General features: G+C 38.5%; 1 protein-coding gene across 6 annotated transcripts in view; it reads right to left on the bottom strand.

Moving 5' to 3' along the window:
* The window catches only part of LIMCH1 (LIM and calponin homology domains 1), a 260,857-nt gene that overhangs the window by 161,506 nt on the left and 83,299 nt on the right, over nucleotides 1-16,052 (bottom strand). The window lies entirely within an intron of this gene.

Raw genomic sequence — 16,052 nt, forward strand, 5'->3', positions numbered from 1 at the left:
ATTTAATGAAGAAAGCACTTGCTAGTGACATCTGACATCACAGAGGGCTCTGTATTGTTTTTTTTAAGTTTTAATCTTTATTGCATTTTTTAAAACATTATAAAAATAAGTAAATAATTATCACAATACACAGAGGGCTCTGTATGCTTTGGGATTTTTTTTAAAAAAACAAACAAACTTGCTCCAACTCACAACGGACAACTTACAGCCTGGTGGAGAATACACAGATGTCATACAACACACTATTGACAAACACACAATTGTACTTGCACTACTTCTAAGCACACACTGAAAAATAAATCATAGATTGCAGTTTGTATGTTACTTTGAACAGGCTCAGAGGAGGGAAATTTATTTTCAAGACGTTGGAATGAGGGACATGGGGAAAGGCCACATAAAGCTCCTGCAAGCCTAATGAGGACCTCAGGCAGCACATTGTCTACCCCTACTCTAAACATACTACAACTTGGCACACTCAAATGATACGAGTCACTCAGTTACCCTTCCAGACACATCCAGAGACCACCACCATCCTCCTTTCCTCCCCCATCTCAACTTCAACTGCTGCCATTGCAGGGCCCACTTCTTATTGTGAAACACCCATACACTTTACTCTGTTACACAACATCAGCAGCTTATTGTGAAGATGCTGGGGTGGTGGTAGACATGAAAGTGAAACTTAGAGGTTTCTACACAGGCCTTTTGCCTGAACAACAGCAAACTTTGCCTTTGTCCACCCTCTTAAAATATGCATAAGATCTCAAGATTGTATCTCGTGCTCTATTCTTGCCTGAGCCATTGGTCAAGTCTTTGATAAGATTTAAAAAGCACACACACACACAATAATGAACAGGAAAAGGCTGCTTTTTATGTGAGCTCATGATTAAAATAAGAAAACCAAAGATAAATATAATTTGTCATCAAATCTAAATTTCAACAAGAAACGGTATGAGCATCATCTTGATGATATTTCTCCCAGTAAAGGGGTTACATGTAGTTTTGACCGTAGAATTATTCTATGGTTTGAGAGTAATCACAGATGAAATGTTTGCCCATTGAAAAAATGATCCACACAAAGATCAAGTGTATGGACACTCATTACCTAAACATTTTTTCAAATTTTTATTTTTTAAATTTCCAAAACAAACACAAGAATACAAAATACTTACTAATACAATCTGAAACACAGTGCACCCCCCTACCCACTGGACCCTTTGGAGCAATACTTTTATTACGAACCTCCTTTTCAAAATTGTATTGATTGTTGCTCAGAGGCTTTCCCCTTTCCTTTCACTAATTACAAATTCAATAAATGTACCCCAAATGAGGGACGTGGTGGCGCTGTGGGCTAAACCACAGAAGCCTGTGCTGCAGGGTCAGAAGACCAAGCAGTTGTAAGATCGAATCCATGCGACGGAGTGAGCATCCGTCACTTGTCCTAGCTCCCGCCAACCCAGCGGTTCGAAAGCATGCAAATGCGAGTAGATTAATAGGGACCATTTCGGTGGGAAGGTAACAGCGTTCCGTGTCTAAGTCACACTGGCCATGTGACCACGGAAGATTGCCTTTGGACAAAACGCTGGCTCTATGGCTTGGAAATGGGGATGAGCACCGCCCCCTAGAGTCGAACACGACTGGACAAAAATTGTCAAGGGGAACCTCTTTACCTTACCCCAAATAGCGTAAAAAATACTTAAACTTATTTCCCCTTTTCATTTTAAATTCAGTAGTCAATTTGTCATTTAACGCAATGTCCCATACTTCATTATACCAATCTCCTAATTTAATATCATTTTTATCTTTCCAGAAGCTAGCTATTCATATTCTAGCTCTAGCACTTGTCATAAAATTAGAAATCAATTCCTTTGAGCAATAAACAAGTTCTATCTTATCAAAAATTGACAGCAAAGCAATTTTAGAATTAAGTTCGATATCTTTTCCAAATATATCACTGTGGCGGACAGCCCACACATCACTCCTGTCAGTCATTTTAGAGCTCTAGTGTAGGAGCCTATGACAGGACAGGAGGGGCGGAGTCAACAGAACTGGGTGAGACAGAGAATCAGTTAGGGAATATATTGAGTATATTGAATATATTGAGACGTTGATTAAAGTGAATGAATACAAGCAAGCTTACATGTAATCAAATCCACATTTATCTCTCTCTCCCTCTCCCTCCCTCTCCCTCCCTCCCTCCATCTCTCTCTCCCTCTCCCTCTCCTTCCCTCTCTCCCTCCCTCTCTCCCCCCCTCTCCTTCTCCCTCTCCCTCTCTCCTCCCTCGCTCTCCCTCCCTCCTTCCCTCTCTCGCTCTCTTATGCTCTGCCCTAGTTGTGACATTGTATGTATAAGTGAGGATACACCGCTCCCTAACATGGCAGAAGACAGAATCAAGTGTCAGGGCACAAAACACCACTTTGTGCTCTCTCTGCCAATGTACTGCAGGGCCAAAAGTTCACAAACAAGGTAGGAAAAGGAGCATAGAGAGCAAATGGAAAAATATCAGCAAAGCATAATGTGCAGAAACATGTCTATACATACCATCACTAAATTGTTGCTTCCATATACTGTATTAATTTAGCACTAGGACTATTGTAGCAAAATCATAGGCCAAAAAAAGCCAAAAAGAAGAACAACTCTCACAAATTGTGGAAAGAGAAAAAAATCCCATCATACATATGCATGCGTATGCACCCAGCAACATCCTTTTGAAAACTCCACCTTTTCCCCTACCACTACAGTGCTCTTTAATTAGCCCCAGAGGCTTGACAGCAAACCATAAGAGAGCCAGGGATCAAGCAGGTAAAGATGGTGGTATAAAGGGGGAGGGGGCTTGTGAGTAGGTATCAAATCACTTTGAATTGAAGAGCCAGTGTGGACACTGGCACCAAAATAGCCCAGGCTCTTCCTGTGGCCACCTAAACCAAATGTAACCACGAAACAGACTGTGACTCAAGCCAATGCAAAACTGAATCAGACCAATTCGGCTGGTGAATTTAGTCATGCCCAGTGTCTATAAGGCGTGACTAAATTGCTCATCTCTATGGGTGTGCATGTGTAAAGAAATACATGTTCCTATATAAGGTGCCAGATCAATACCAAAAAATTGCTATTGCATGACCACTGAACAAAACCAAAGTACACAATTCTTATCAGCATGCATCAGCTCATGTTACTAAGGCTTAGCATGATCCACTGCATTAAACTAACAAGCCCCAGGTGTCAGAATAGCTTGCAGTAAGGGGAGGGGGGGAGAGGGGAGGGTTACCAAGACCAAAACAGATTCCATCCCCAGGTGATTTTTTAAATGCCACAAGATATTGGAAGCCAACTGAATGGGCAATGCCAAAGCTTAATAAGACCCTAATGTGCTTGTAATGTGATTATTTGGTCCCTATGCGAACAAGCAAGGAAGGAAGTTTATTTCCAGCAATACATGGCCATAAAGAGATCATTTGACTAAGAAAGAATATAAGGATTACAGTTGATAAAACATCTATTTATCTGTTCATTTGCACTAAATAGCTTCCATATTGCTCTGTTTATAGAAAAATAGTTCAAACACATGTGTGCCAGATCCTCAAGCAAAGATTTCCTTTGCTCCAGAATGCTATGATAAGCTGAAATAGTTAGAGAGATTATCCTAAAGAGGTGGAGGCTGAAATGCATAGACTTCTTGCTCAGGTTTAATTTAAATTACTTGTGGGTAGATTGTAGCTTGCAAGCCTTTTCTGGAATAAGTGGCTTGTGAACTGCAGTATTTGCCTCTTTGTCAGGCAGAAGCTTGTACTTACCACCTAAGTAAGGTGAAGGAAGCCTTCACAGATGATCGCATTATTTTTTTAAAAACTCTGATTCACTCATGTAGATAGCCACGTAAAAAACAAATAAACAAAACAAACAATTCTTTCAGATTATCATGAAATCCTTCCCCTGCATTGCATGGCTGTACCACACAAGAACTGACTAGAGTGATAACCTGTCCACCAAATCAAATTCCTTAAATCTGTTCTTCACTTCCACTGTGTATTCATAAGGGATTTGGTTTAGATTGTACCTGACTAGCCCAGTGGTTTTTCCTACTCTCTTCAGTTTAAGCTTGAATTTTGCTATGAGAAGCTGATGATCAGAGTCACAATCAGCTCCAGGTCTTCTTCTCGCTGACTGTATAGAGCTTCTCCATCTTTGTCTGCAGAGAACATAATCAATCTGATTTCAGTATTGCCCATCTGGTGATGTCCATGTTTAGTCGCCTCTTGTGTTGTTGGAAAAGAGTGTTTGTGATGGGCAGTTTGTTCTCTTGACAACACTCTATTAGCATTTGCCCTGCTTCGGTTTGAACTCCAAGGCCAAACTTACCTGTTGTTCCTTTTATCTCTTGACTCCATACTTTAGCATTCCAGTCCCCTAGAATGAGAAGAACATCTTTCTTTGGTGTCAGTTCTAGAAGGTGTTGTAAGTCTTCATAGAATTGGTCAATTTCAGCCTCTTCAGCATTGGTGGTTGCTGCATAAACTTGGATTACTGTGATGTTGAATGGTCTGCCTTGGATTTGTATTGAAATCATTCTATCATTTTGAGATTGTAGCCCAATATAGAGCTTTTCCCAATCTTTTGTTGACTATGAGGGCTACTTCATTCCTTCTATGGGAGTCTTGCCCACAATAGTAGATATGATAATCGTCTGAATTCAATTTGCCCATTCCCATCTATTTTAGTTCACTGATGCCCAGGATATCAATGTTTATTCTTGTCATCTCCTGTTTGACTACATCCAGCTTACCAAGGTTTATAAATCTTACATTCCAGGTTCCTGTCCAGTGTTTTTCTTTGCAACATTGGACTTTCCTTTCACTTCCAGGCACGTCCACAGCTGAGCATCCTTTCGGCTTTGGCCCAACCACTTCATTAGCTCTGGAGCTACTTGTACTTGTTCTCCGCTCTTCCTCAGTAGCATGTTGGACACCTTCCAACCTGAGGGGCTCATCTTCCAGCATCATATCTTTTAGCCTTTTGTTTCTGTTCGTGGAGTTTTCTTGGCAAAGATACTGGAATGGCTTGCCAGTTCCTGCTCCAGGTGGATTGCGTTTAGTCAGAATTCTCCACTGTGACCTGTCTGTCTTGGGTGTCCCTGCACGGCATAGCCCATAGCTTCTCTGAATTAATCAAGCCCCTTCGCCACAAGAAGGCAGCAATCTGTGAAGGGGGCCTTGAGCCTCTAAAATGGAGCAAAGCTTTCTTTCCTTTCATCCATTTTGCTTCCTTTACTTGCTTATTTGTACTGCTGATGGGGAAGCAGTTGCACAAGGTATTTAAGCATTAAGAAAACAGGGTTTTTGTATCTTTCAAGTTTATTTATTTATACATATCAAATGCTCACAGATAGCATTTTATAGTTTAGAGGCAAGTGTGTGAGACTCTGATGGGAAACACAAAAGTTAACATTCCCCAAAATCTCAATATATTCATTTGAATTTTTCCACTACTCTCTATCAGCCAGAAGAGTAGTTTCCCCACAATTTAAAGAATAGTGGGGGGTTTTTTTAAAATAGGATAAAAATGAAAGTAGCAATATGATCTAGATTTTAAAACTATGCTTCAAAATTCTGGAACTTAGGAACCTAGGCAAATAACATGAATCTTTCCTTTCTCTGGAAAGAAATCCCATTCAGCAGAAAACCAGCACAAAACCCTGGGACTCCAACCTTTTTTTAACCAAAAATGACAAAGCCATGCTTTCCATTAACTTCCAACAGAGAAGAGCCTCCGAGAAAGATCTAACAGCCAACAGGCCTGTGTGCTTTAAATAAAAGCAGATCTCTAGCTGTTTTGATATGCCTCAGAATATAAAGTGTTACACTTCAGTGCCGTTCTCCTCATCTGACTAATGATTATTTTGTAGAATAAATTAGGCAAAACGAAAGGAGTTATGCAAATTTCCTCAATTGCACAGTTTATATCAATCACGAATTTTCTTGGCAAAAAAAGTTTAGACAGCCTGAGTGAATTTTAATTTTTTTTAAGGAACATCCATGTTTTGAAGGATCATCTAGGTGAAAACTTCCTGCACAGCTGGTCACTGCTGTTCTGTCAAGGAAGTGTGAGAACCACCATCTGCAAATGTGTGACATTCTCCAGAGGGCCCCCGCCCATCATTCATCACAATCATTTTAAGATGTTATACTGATTAGAGAGCGGCAATGCACAGGCTGGAGTGATAACCGTCTTATTTGAGAGGGGTAGCCTTTCTGTATGGCAGATCAAGCTATCTGTCTAGGTAGCCAAATAATATAATTTTGCAAGAGTGTTCCATGGGTCCAGACAAAATTCTTTCCCATTGTCTGCCACATACTTTCTACACATGAAAGATGCCAGGGACTGAACTTGGGCTTTTCTATATGTAAAGCACATGCTATAGAACTGAGTTCTGGCGCCTTTTCAAATGTGAACATATACACATTCATTGCTCCATAGATTCATTTTAGTTAAATCTGTTCATTTCCATGCTCTCCTATTAACCTACTATTTGGGCATCCTAAAGTTCAACAAAGCCAGCTCCTGCCATGCTTTGTTTTACTGCATCAGTGAAAGAATAGGACATGTCGCACTTCACACTCTTCTAAATCCATACAGCTAAGCATTTAATGGGCAGATCCTACTCATCCACAATTGAAAATGACACACCGAGGAGTGAGAGGTCTCTTTTGTTATGTCTGGTGCCAGCATAAAGAGGATTGTGAGGGCAAACCAAGGAACAATATTAGCGGGTGGGGGTGGGGAGGAATACTGCATTCATTAGAACCTAGCTGTACCAGTCTAAGAATTCAATGTATTCAATAGCCTTGTATATTACACATTGCCATACTGTCAGTGGTTTTCAAATTTTCCATTATTAGGAAACGATGCTACAGAAACCATACACACTACAAAGTACGTACTACGGAACATGCACTAAAACACAATTTGCATCCAGGTCACTGGCAGGACCTTGAAGTTAATAACTCCACTGATTCAGAGGTTTCAGCACCTCTTATCATCATCATCATAATCATTATCATCATCTTGTGCTGTACTCAAAATTCCACAAATGCCTTGAGCAGACAATATTGCTTCCCCATGTTTCAGTACATACATGAGGTATTGTGTAGAATGGATTTTGCTGAAAAATAGCTTTCTTTAAAACACATTATTTCAGCACATGAAGACAGCCTGTTGAGAATTGTCAAACCTCAGGAGATTTCTCATCCCCAATGCAAAACAATAACCAATTTTTTTGGTTTTGTTGTTGAGTATAGCATGCATTGTCAAGTTACTTAACAGTGACCCTAGTAGGGTTTTCATAGTATGTGAGACATTCAAGGAGTGGTTTACCACTATCACACATATCTTGTGTGTTTCCATGGCCAAGTAGGGATTCAAACCCAGGTTACTCTGGTCCAACATTCTACCCACTATACCACACTGGCTCTCAACAAATGAGGTTTGCATAAACCAGACAAAAGCAGAATAGAGTCTTTTCCCTTTGTGAAGCAAAACACACAGAGAAAAGAGGCAAAATGGAAAGGCTGATTGGTTAGAAAGATCTGAAAAATACATCTGATGCGTCTAACGTTCCATGCAAAATAGTAGCAGCTATGGTTTATAGTCAGGCAATTCTCACAATTCATGCAAAAATTCCAAAATTCTGAATAAGACCAACAGATGAGAAGAACTGTAGCTGAAGAGGAGACGTTCGTATTCACAAATGTGAGAATCAGGCAAACAATGATTTATGTCCATAGGAACCAGGAAGACACTATGTTTATTTCACCATTCCCAGTCAAAAGAAAGCACAGACAGATCTCCCGAATTTGGCACATGATCTTGAAGGCGAGGTAAAAGGCCACCCTTAAAGCATTTGTAAACAAGACTGTGTACACTGGACCCTAGGATAACCTACATATAACAATTCAGTTTTGCCATTAATTTTTTTTTCATCCGCAGTCTTGCTTGGTCTGCAATGCATAAATACTACAGTATTGTCAACATATTTTGATTCAGTATTGTGGTAATATATAACAGTAGGTTATCATCACCTTTAGAGAAATAAGTCGTAAAGCAATTATCTTCCAAAGGATTTCTCCCTAGTGAGAGGGAGGGACAATTTTAGAATTAATATAATAATTTAAAGTAATTGCTTACATGGTCAACCTACAGCACCTATCTGTGACTAATGGTGCAATTTTAGACAAAATGGAATTATTTATCAATGTCTACATAAGCAGGAATGGAAACATCAATTTATTGCTGGCTTATCCAATCAAGATCGTTTGCAGCACTGTGAAGTAGCAATTGCTCAATTGCTTTAATTCATCCCTGCTGCTCTAGATACAGGGGAGGTTTTGTTTGCAGGACATGGACTGGGGAGATGCTGTCTCAAACAATAACCAGCTCTCTTTTTTTATTGTTAGAACACCTGCTGCCTCCGTCAATACAGGCTCATTTATTATGCAGCATGTGCTTGTGGAGATGGGACTACAAGCAGTAATTTTGAAATAGAGTATCAATGCAAAGAAATGAAAAGGGTGATTTCTCACTTTGCTTCCAAGCATGATTCTTTGATTTCTGTTGCCCTGTTTCCCGAAAATAAGACCTGACCTGAAAATAAACCCTACTGTGATTTTTCAGGAGGCTCATAATATAAGCCCTACCCCCAAAATAAGCCGCAGTTGAAACCCCACCCTCCACCATTGTGCAGCAACCAGAAGATGACATGACTATAAAATAAAACATCCCCTGAAAATAAGCCCTAATGAGTTTTTTGGAGCAAAAATTAATATAAGACTGTCTTATTTTCGGAGAAACGGGGTAATATTGTTCCTTTACGCTCAGAACCAAAGTTCTTTTCAAAAGAGAAAGAATGAAAGCATCCCAATTATTAACAGCCTTCTGTCTTTATTTCAAGGGTAGGAACAATCCAGATCTTATAAAATCATTATCAGAACTTTCAATATGCTTGGGGATGAGTCATAATGCATCCAAGATAGCTCAGAAGTAAAAATCACACTACTGTACATTCTAAAACTTAAGCCGATTTCATTTTTAAAAAAATAACCAGAAAAACACGTGAATGAGGGAGGGTTACCATTTACTAGATCAAAAAATATCATCCAGATGGCCATGCCCTGATTTTTTGTACATTATCTGAACGTGCTCTGTTCTCTCACACTCCCTTTCCTTTATCGCTTCTGTTCCACTGAACCTTAAAGCACAGTTTGGATAGCATGGCAAACTGTAGTTTACTGGCACACACCTCATTTTTGCCCCAATAAACCATGGCTAAATTCTGTTGCTTACTATAGCAAGTTGTAAGTCGAGTAGGTCCAGTTGAATCAATGGAACATACAGAAGGGTTGACTCACCAAATATCCACTGATTCAGTGGGCCCTACTCTAGCATGACTTACTTACTACACTAAGCATCTTGTTTTAAAGCATATGCATATAGTTGCTGTATTAATTATTGAGAATAAATACTTGCATCATTGCCTGATAGACATTCACTGTTATGGAAGAAAGGAAACACCATGCTCAGTATGTGCTTTACTGAACTTTTCTTGCCCTTTCACTTCTTGTTCATGGTGTGATAAGAGAGGACAGCCTTCAATGTATACAATGGCCACATTAAGACTGGGAAATAATACTTTTTAGAATGTACAATGCGGTGGGGAATCATGGGGTCAAAATCAGCATAGTTAGGACCAAAACATGATTTTTAGCCACTTTAAGTAGATGAGGAATCTACCCTGCTGAACTAGACCTCTCATTACCCATCACCATTGGGCCATGATGACTAGGATTGATTACCAGGAGTAGGGGCCACAGGTTTCTCACATCTACAAAATGCAGCGAAGTTTCTCAACCCAAATCAAATACTCAGTATAATCTGTCTGAAATGCCAGGCATGCCTGTCTACTTAGTAGCTTAATAGCCACATGGAAATGCACAGCTCTTACATACAAAAGCAACTCCCACTTTATTGTCAGACAGCATTACAGCATTCCTAAAACAGTCATTTCAGCAGGAAATGCTGGGACATCTCTCTATAGGAGGTGATGTTACAAGAGAACATATTCCATACAGCGCATGGTCTTGCTCTCCTTCCTTCATTCTCAATTTCCGCCCTGCCCTAAATTGCTCAGAAAGGGGTGAAGACAGGGGGCAGAGCTACTAGTGGAACACCTTGTCAGAAGCCAGGCAAAAACAAAAGAAAAATAAAAAATAAAGAAAACAAAAACATTGTGCCATTGCTAGCTTAGGCTTATTTATTTATTAATTACAATTATTTATATACCCCTTTTCTCTGCATAGGGACTCAAGGTGCCTTACAATACTCAGATACCACAACAGATTTTTAAAAAACTATATAAATATCATATTTAAAAAGACAAACATATATTGAGATTATAAATCAAGTTTTTTTAAAAAAATGTTTTTAAAATTTCCAAAACAAACACAAGAAAATAAAATACTTACTGATACAATCTAAAACACAGTGCACCCCCATACCCAGGGGGTCCTTTGGAGCAATACTTTTATTACGAACCTCCTTTTCAAAATTGTATTGATTGTTGCTTAGAGGCTTTCCCCTTTCCTTTCACTAATTACAAATTCAATAAATCTACCCCAAATAGCGTAAAAAATACTTAAACTTATTTCCCCTCTTTTCATTTTAAGTTCAGTAGTCAATTTATCATTTAATGCAATGTCCCATACTTCATTATACCAATCTCCTAATTTAATATTATTTTTATCTTTCCAGAAGCTAGCTATTCCTATTCTAGCTCTAGCACTTGTCATAAAATTAGAAATCAATTCCTTTGAGCAATAAGCAAGTTCTATCTTATCAAAAATTGACAGCAAACCAATTTTAGAATTAAGTTCGATATCTTTTCCAAATATATCACATAGTTCCTTAAAAATCAATTTCCAAAATTTCTGAATCAATTTACACTCCCACCACATATGATAGTATTTGCCAATTTCTTCATCATATTTCCAACAGGCCTTAGAATAGTCTGAATTTATTATGTTCAATTTCACCGGAGTCATGTGCCACCTTAAACTATTTTTTTTATTTCCTTTATTCTTAGCGACATTAATCTTAAAACTCTCATCTTCCAAATTTTTGTCCTATCCTCTGTTTTAATTTCTGTCTTTAAATCATGTTCCCAAATTGATTTCAAACCTTCTATTTCAGTCTATTTTTCCTCTTGTTCCAAAATTAGGTTATAAATTCTACTTACTACTCCCTTCCTCAAAGCATCTTTCTGCATGTCTTCATGTGATAACAGAAATTGTTCACACTTAGTACATTCTCTACATGTGCCATTAGTCTTCAGCCATTCATTTGTACAACTGTCTAACTGGATATAATTATACCACAATAGCTTATTAGTTTGAAGTTTAACTATAATCTGATCCTTTGATCTCATTTTAATCATCCAATCCTTCTATCTGACAACTTTTTTAATGCGTAAACAAATCAGCTAAACCTTTCACGTTTGCTGGGAAATTTTCTATTTTGGTCACTAATTTTAGTGGTGAAGTAAAGGGACATAACTTTTTTATTTTATATTGTTCCATACATTTAACATGTTTCTTTAAAAAGGGTTGTTAACCTGATTTATTGTATTTCTTTTTACTACATTAAACAAATATTTTTCAATATTCCCATTTATTTCTGAGGATTCCATATCCCACTAAATTAACCTTCCTTTGTTATATATAACATCTCCAATAAATCTTACTTGATTCACTATATAATAATTTTTTATATTAGGAATACCTAAACCTCCATTTTTGAGCCTTATACCAATATTTTTTATTTATTCTTGATTTTTTTTACCTTCATTACAAAATTCATTAATTAATCCCTGCCAATACTTAAAATCTTCTTCTTCTAATTGTATTGGGAGCATCCTGAATAAAAAAAGGAATATCTGATAATATTTTCTCTGGATCATAGCAATTCTCCCAAACCACAATAGCTTCAATTTAGAGTACTCCTGCAATTTATCTTTAATATCACTTTTTAATTGGTTAAAATTTTGCTCCATTAATTGTTGAATTACTTTAACTATATTTATACCTAAATATTTAATATAATTATACATTTTAAAACCATTTTTATTTACAAATGTATCTTGTTCATATTTACTGTAATTAAACATCATTATTTGTGTTTTTGCCAGTTAATAGTTGATCCTGTTATTTCCCCAAATTTTTCTAAATGATTTTTAATTTTATCCATACTTTCTAATGGGTTTTTAATGGTCAATAATGAATCATCAGCAAATAAATCTTTAAAGCTTCTGCTTATGGGGCAGAGGTTTCATTTGTTGGTGTTGCTGTGTGCCAGTACACTCCCAGTATTTTTCCATGTATAAGACTATACTTTGGTCTAAAATCTTCAGGGTCGTCTTATACACAGAAGTAAGCTGAGGAGAGAACAAAAACTAGTGGAGGGGAAAGCAGGGATCAGATTTCTTAATTTTGGATTGGAAAAGTGGGGGGTGTCTTATACATGGGGGTGTCTTATACACAGAAAAAATACTGTAGCTAAAATGTATTGAGTGCCTACTTTTGACTCATCCTGTCATAGCCATTAACACTCTTGTGGATCAAAGATTTCATCATGCATTAAAACATTGCCATAACTTAGTTCCATTGTATAACCCATGATTAAACAAACAATGGAATATTAGCATGTACAGTTTAAGGCTGCAGTGCCAAACACTGAACTCCGCTGAACACAATTCTGAGTAAACATAAAGAGAATTGCACTATAACAGTGCCATCCTATACATGTCTACTCAGACGTAAGACCATCAGGCTCAGAGAAAATTACTCTCAAGAAAGCAGTATAGGGTTGCAGCCTAAGTCTCATGATTTATCTAGAGAAAAATTGCTAAGAGCCAAAACATTTGCTTTGTATTGCATTTCCAAGCCACAAGCCAGAACACACTGATGGTTACTCCAAGGTTAATAAAGAAAAATTATGGTGTGGTCTTTGGTTGCCATTTCAAAGTGAGATGTTTCTTTAAAGTTTGTTTTATATCAAGGAGTTTACAGCCTGTCAAAACAAAAGCAGATTTGGATGAATTAAACATGCTTCTGAATCTTATTTCGCATACTCCAAAGCTGTGCTTGAAGTGTTTCTCGGGTTGCTGCCCATCACCAAATCCTCCAATCGATTACCAGAGCACCTTCTCTCTCATCCTTCCCCCAGTAAACCTGAGTGAGAAGTCTGCAACTGTACCAGAGATGTAAAATAGCACCCCTTCACATATCATTTCATAGTAAAAACATTCCAGTGATACCACTTTTATCAAGTCTATGAAAACTCTTCAAGGAGGTTATCAACAGGTACCGGTTGTGATGGTTACTACTATACTATCTCCAATGTCAGGGGCACCATGTATCTCAGTATCAGTTGATAAGGACTAGAAGCGAAAATGTCCTACAGCTCTCATATCCTGCCAGTGGGTTCCCAGAAGCACATGGTTGGCCAGATGCCTACAGCGAACAAGATACTGGACTAGATAGGCCTTTATTCTAAGCCAACACAGCTCTTGTTATAGTCTTAATGCCCATTCAATTTGCAATGTTTATTTTAGCCTTATGTTAGGAAAAATTAGTAGAGCTACATCTGAAAACAACTTGAAGCAGATGTTACACAACCATGGCGAATCCATATTCGTAAGACATGCCGCCCCTTGCTAAGTACTGCTTTCCTGATGTTGATGTTCTCCACAAAGCCTCCTGCAACATTTTAAAGCTATTACAGTCACCAGATGGCCACGTTTATAGTTTCGTTTGGTTCATAATTATTTACAATTGCTATATTGAGTTTGTGAACTTGACCTAGCAGCCCATTAGCACTTTGGAATGACAGAAGATGTTATGACTCTATAAAGCTTCCCTAGAGAGACTTCTACTCCGCCCCCACCCCCAAAACCCACTCCACGACAGAATAATTCTCACTGGCATCTCCTTTGTTCTCATTTGATTCCCAAAATAGGGCTGTGATAGCAAGTATATTACGCAGCAATGAATTTTTAATTCTGGTTTTAAAGAGGCAATTGTTTCATTATGGATTATTCTTTTCAACCTTCAATAATTGTTGAATTAACAGGCTGTATCACATGAATTGTGCAACCCAGGGAAGTAGCATACTAAGAATCTGACAGTTAGGAACATGAAGCACTTTCAGACATATGTCTTTTATCACAGACTATCTGATAGAGCAGAAAGTATTCAAATCACTGATGTGGATCATAAGCTCTGTTATCACAGAGCAGGCTAATGCCATCAAGAAGGTGAAGTTGAATTTTGAGAGTGCCATAATTGTTAATAGCAAAATCAAAGAAACATTTGGTATCTGGAACAGACAGGTTTTATTTGGCTTAAGCTCTCTATCCACTACACCAGGAATGTATGGACCAGGACTTAGGAGACCTGGGTCTCAATCTCTGTTCGGCCATGGAAAAGTATTGGGGAGGGGGAGTTGGCACTGGTGAAACCACTCCTCATATACAGTATCTCACCTGTTGTTGTTGTTTAGTCATTAAATCGTGTCCGACTCTTCGTGACCCCATGGACCAAAGCACACTAGGCCCTCCTGTCTTCCACTGCCTCCCAGAGTTGTGTCACATTCATGTTGGTAGCTTCGATGACACTGTCCAACCATCTCATCCTCTGTCGTCCCCTTCTCCTCTTGCCTTGTCTTTTCCAACATTAGGGTCTTTTCCAGGGAGTCTTCCCTTCTCATGAGATGGCCAAAGTATTGGAGCCTCAGCTTCAGAATCTGTCCTTCCAGTGAGCACTCAGTGTTGATTTCCTTCAAAATGGATAGGTTTGTTCACCTTGTAGTCCAGGGGACTCTCAAGAGTCTCCTCCAGCACCAGTATCTCACTTACCTTGAACTAGTAAAATAATAACAATTGTGTGCCTTTACGTCAATTTTGACTTACAGCAGTCCTTTCCAGAGTTTTCTAGGTACAGAATACTCAGAAATGGTGTACCATTCCCTTTTTCTAGAGACACACTGGGACTGTGCAGCTTGCCCAAGTCCACGCAGGCTGGTTCTACCTGCAGGAGGCACTGTGGGGGATCAAACTCCCAATCTCTGGCTTCATAACCAGATACCTAACTAAGCCACTGAGCTATGGTCACTATTAAGTCAGATGTATCTTGATGGCAAGTAATAAACAAGTTTTTGTGTGCTGCAGCTCATTTATTTCAATACAACATGGCTATCCCTCTGGGCAGTACTGGTCATGGACGCATTTCCAAGATTCATTTTGTTCAGAAAGAGCCTATCTACTAGATTCAAAAACATTGTGAGGCTCCTTATTTGTTTTTTATATTCCCCATTAGAACAAAAGCACTACTTCTGGGTGGTTTACAATAAAACAACAAATGTAAATAAAAACAACAAAATAACAATCAACACGTCAAGTGGTGGAAATATAAAATGAAATATGGCATGGGCATATAACCATCTAGAGCAGCAAGGAACAGGTCATGCAGGGTTGTCAAAAAAAGGCCTCTCTGTAAAGCAGTGTTTTCAATGATTTTTTAAAGGAAGGGAGACAGAAGGTCAGGCACAGTTCCACTGGCAGTCGGTTCCATAGTGTTGGAGCAACCACAAAGAAGGCCCTAAATCTATAGTAGAGGATTTCTTGGCCTAATCACCCCCTAATGGTCTACAAATCTTCATTCCAATCGCAACAAGGCTCTGCAGAAAGAGCTCCATAAAATCAAAAAAGGTTGCACTTTCACATTACCAATGGGGGAAAACAAATGTCTGTATTCATCTTAGTCTGCAAATAAAAAATACAGGGTTGCCTTGTTTACTGAGAGACCAAAGATGGGGAGAGTCCAGGAGGAGTAGCTTATAAGAGGAACAGCAGAAGGTTAATCACTTTCCCCCTCCCCACAGGCTATAGCTTGAGGGCTATACACTTGGTTCATATCTTGAAATGTGAATAGCCTCCTCAGAGAGGTATCTT

This window comes from Pogona vitticeps, chromosome 5, assembly GCF_051106095.1.
Source record: "Pogona vitticeps strain Pit_001003342236 chromosome 5, PviZW2.1, whole genome shotgun sequence".
Taxonomy (NCBI): Eukaryota; Metazoa; Chordata; class Lepidosauria; order Squamata; family Agamidae; genus Pogona; species Pogona vitticeps.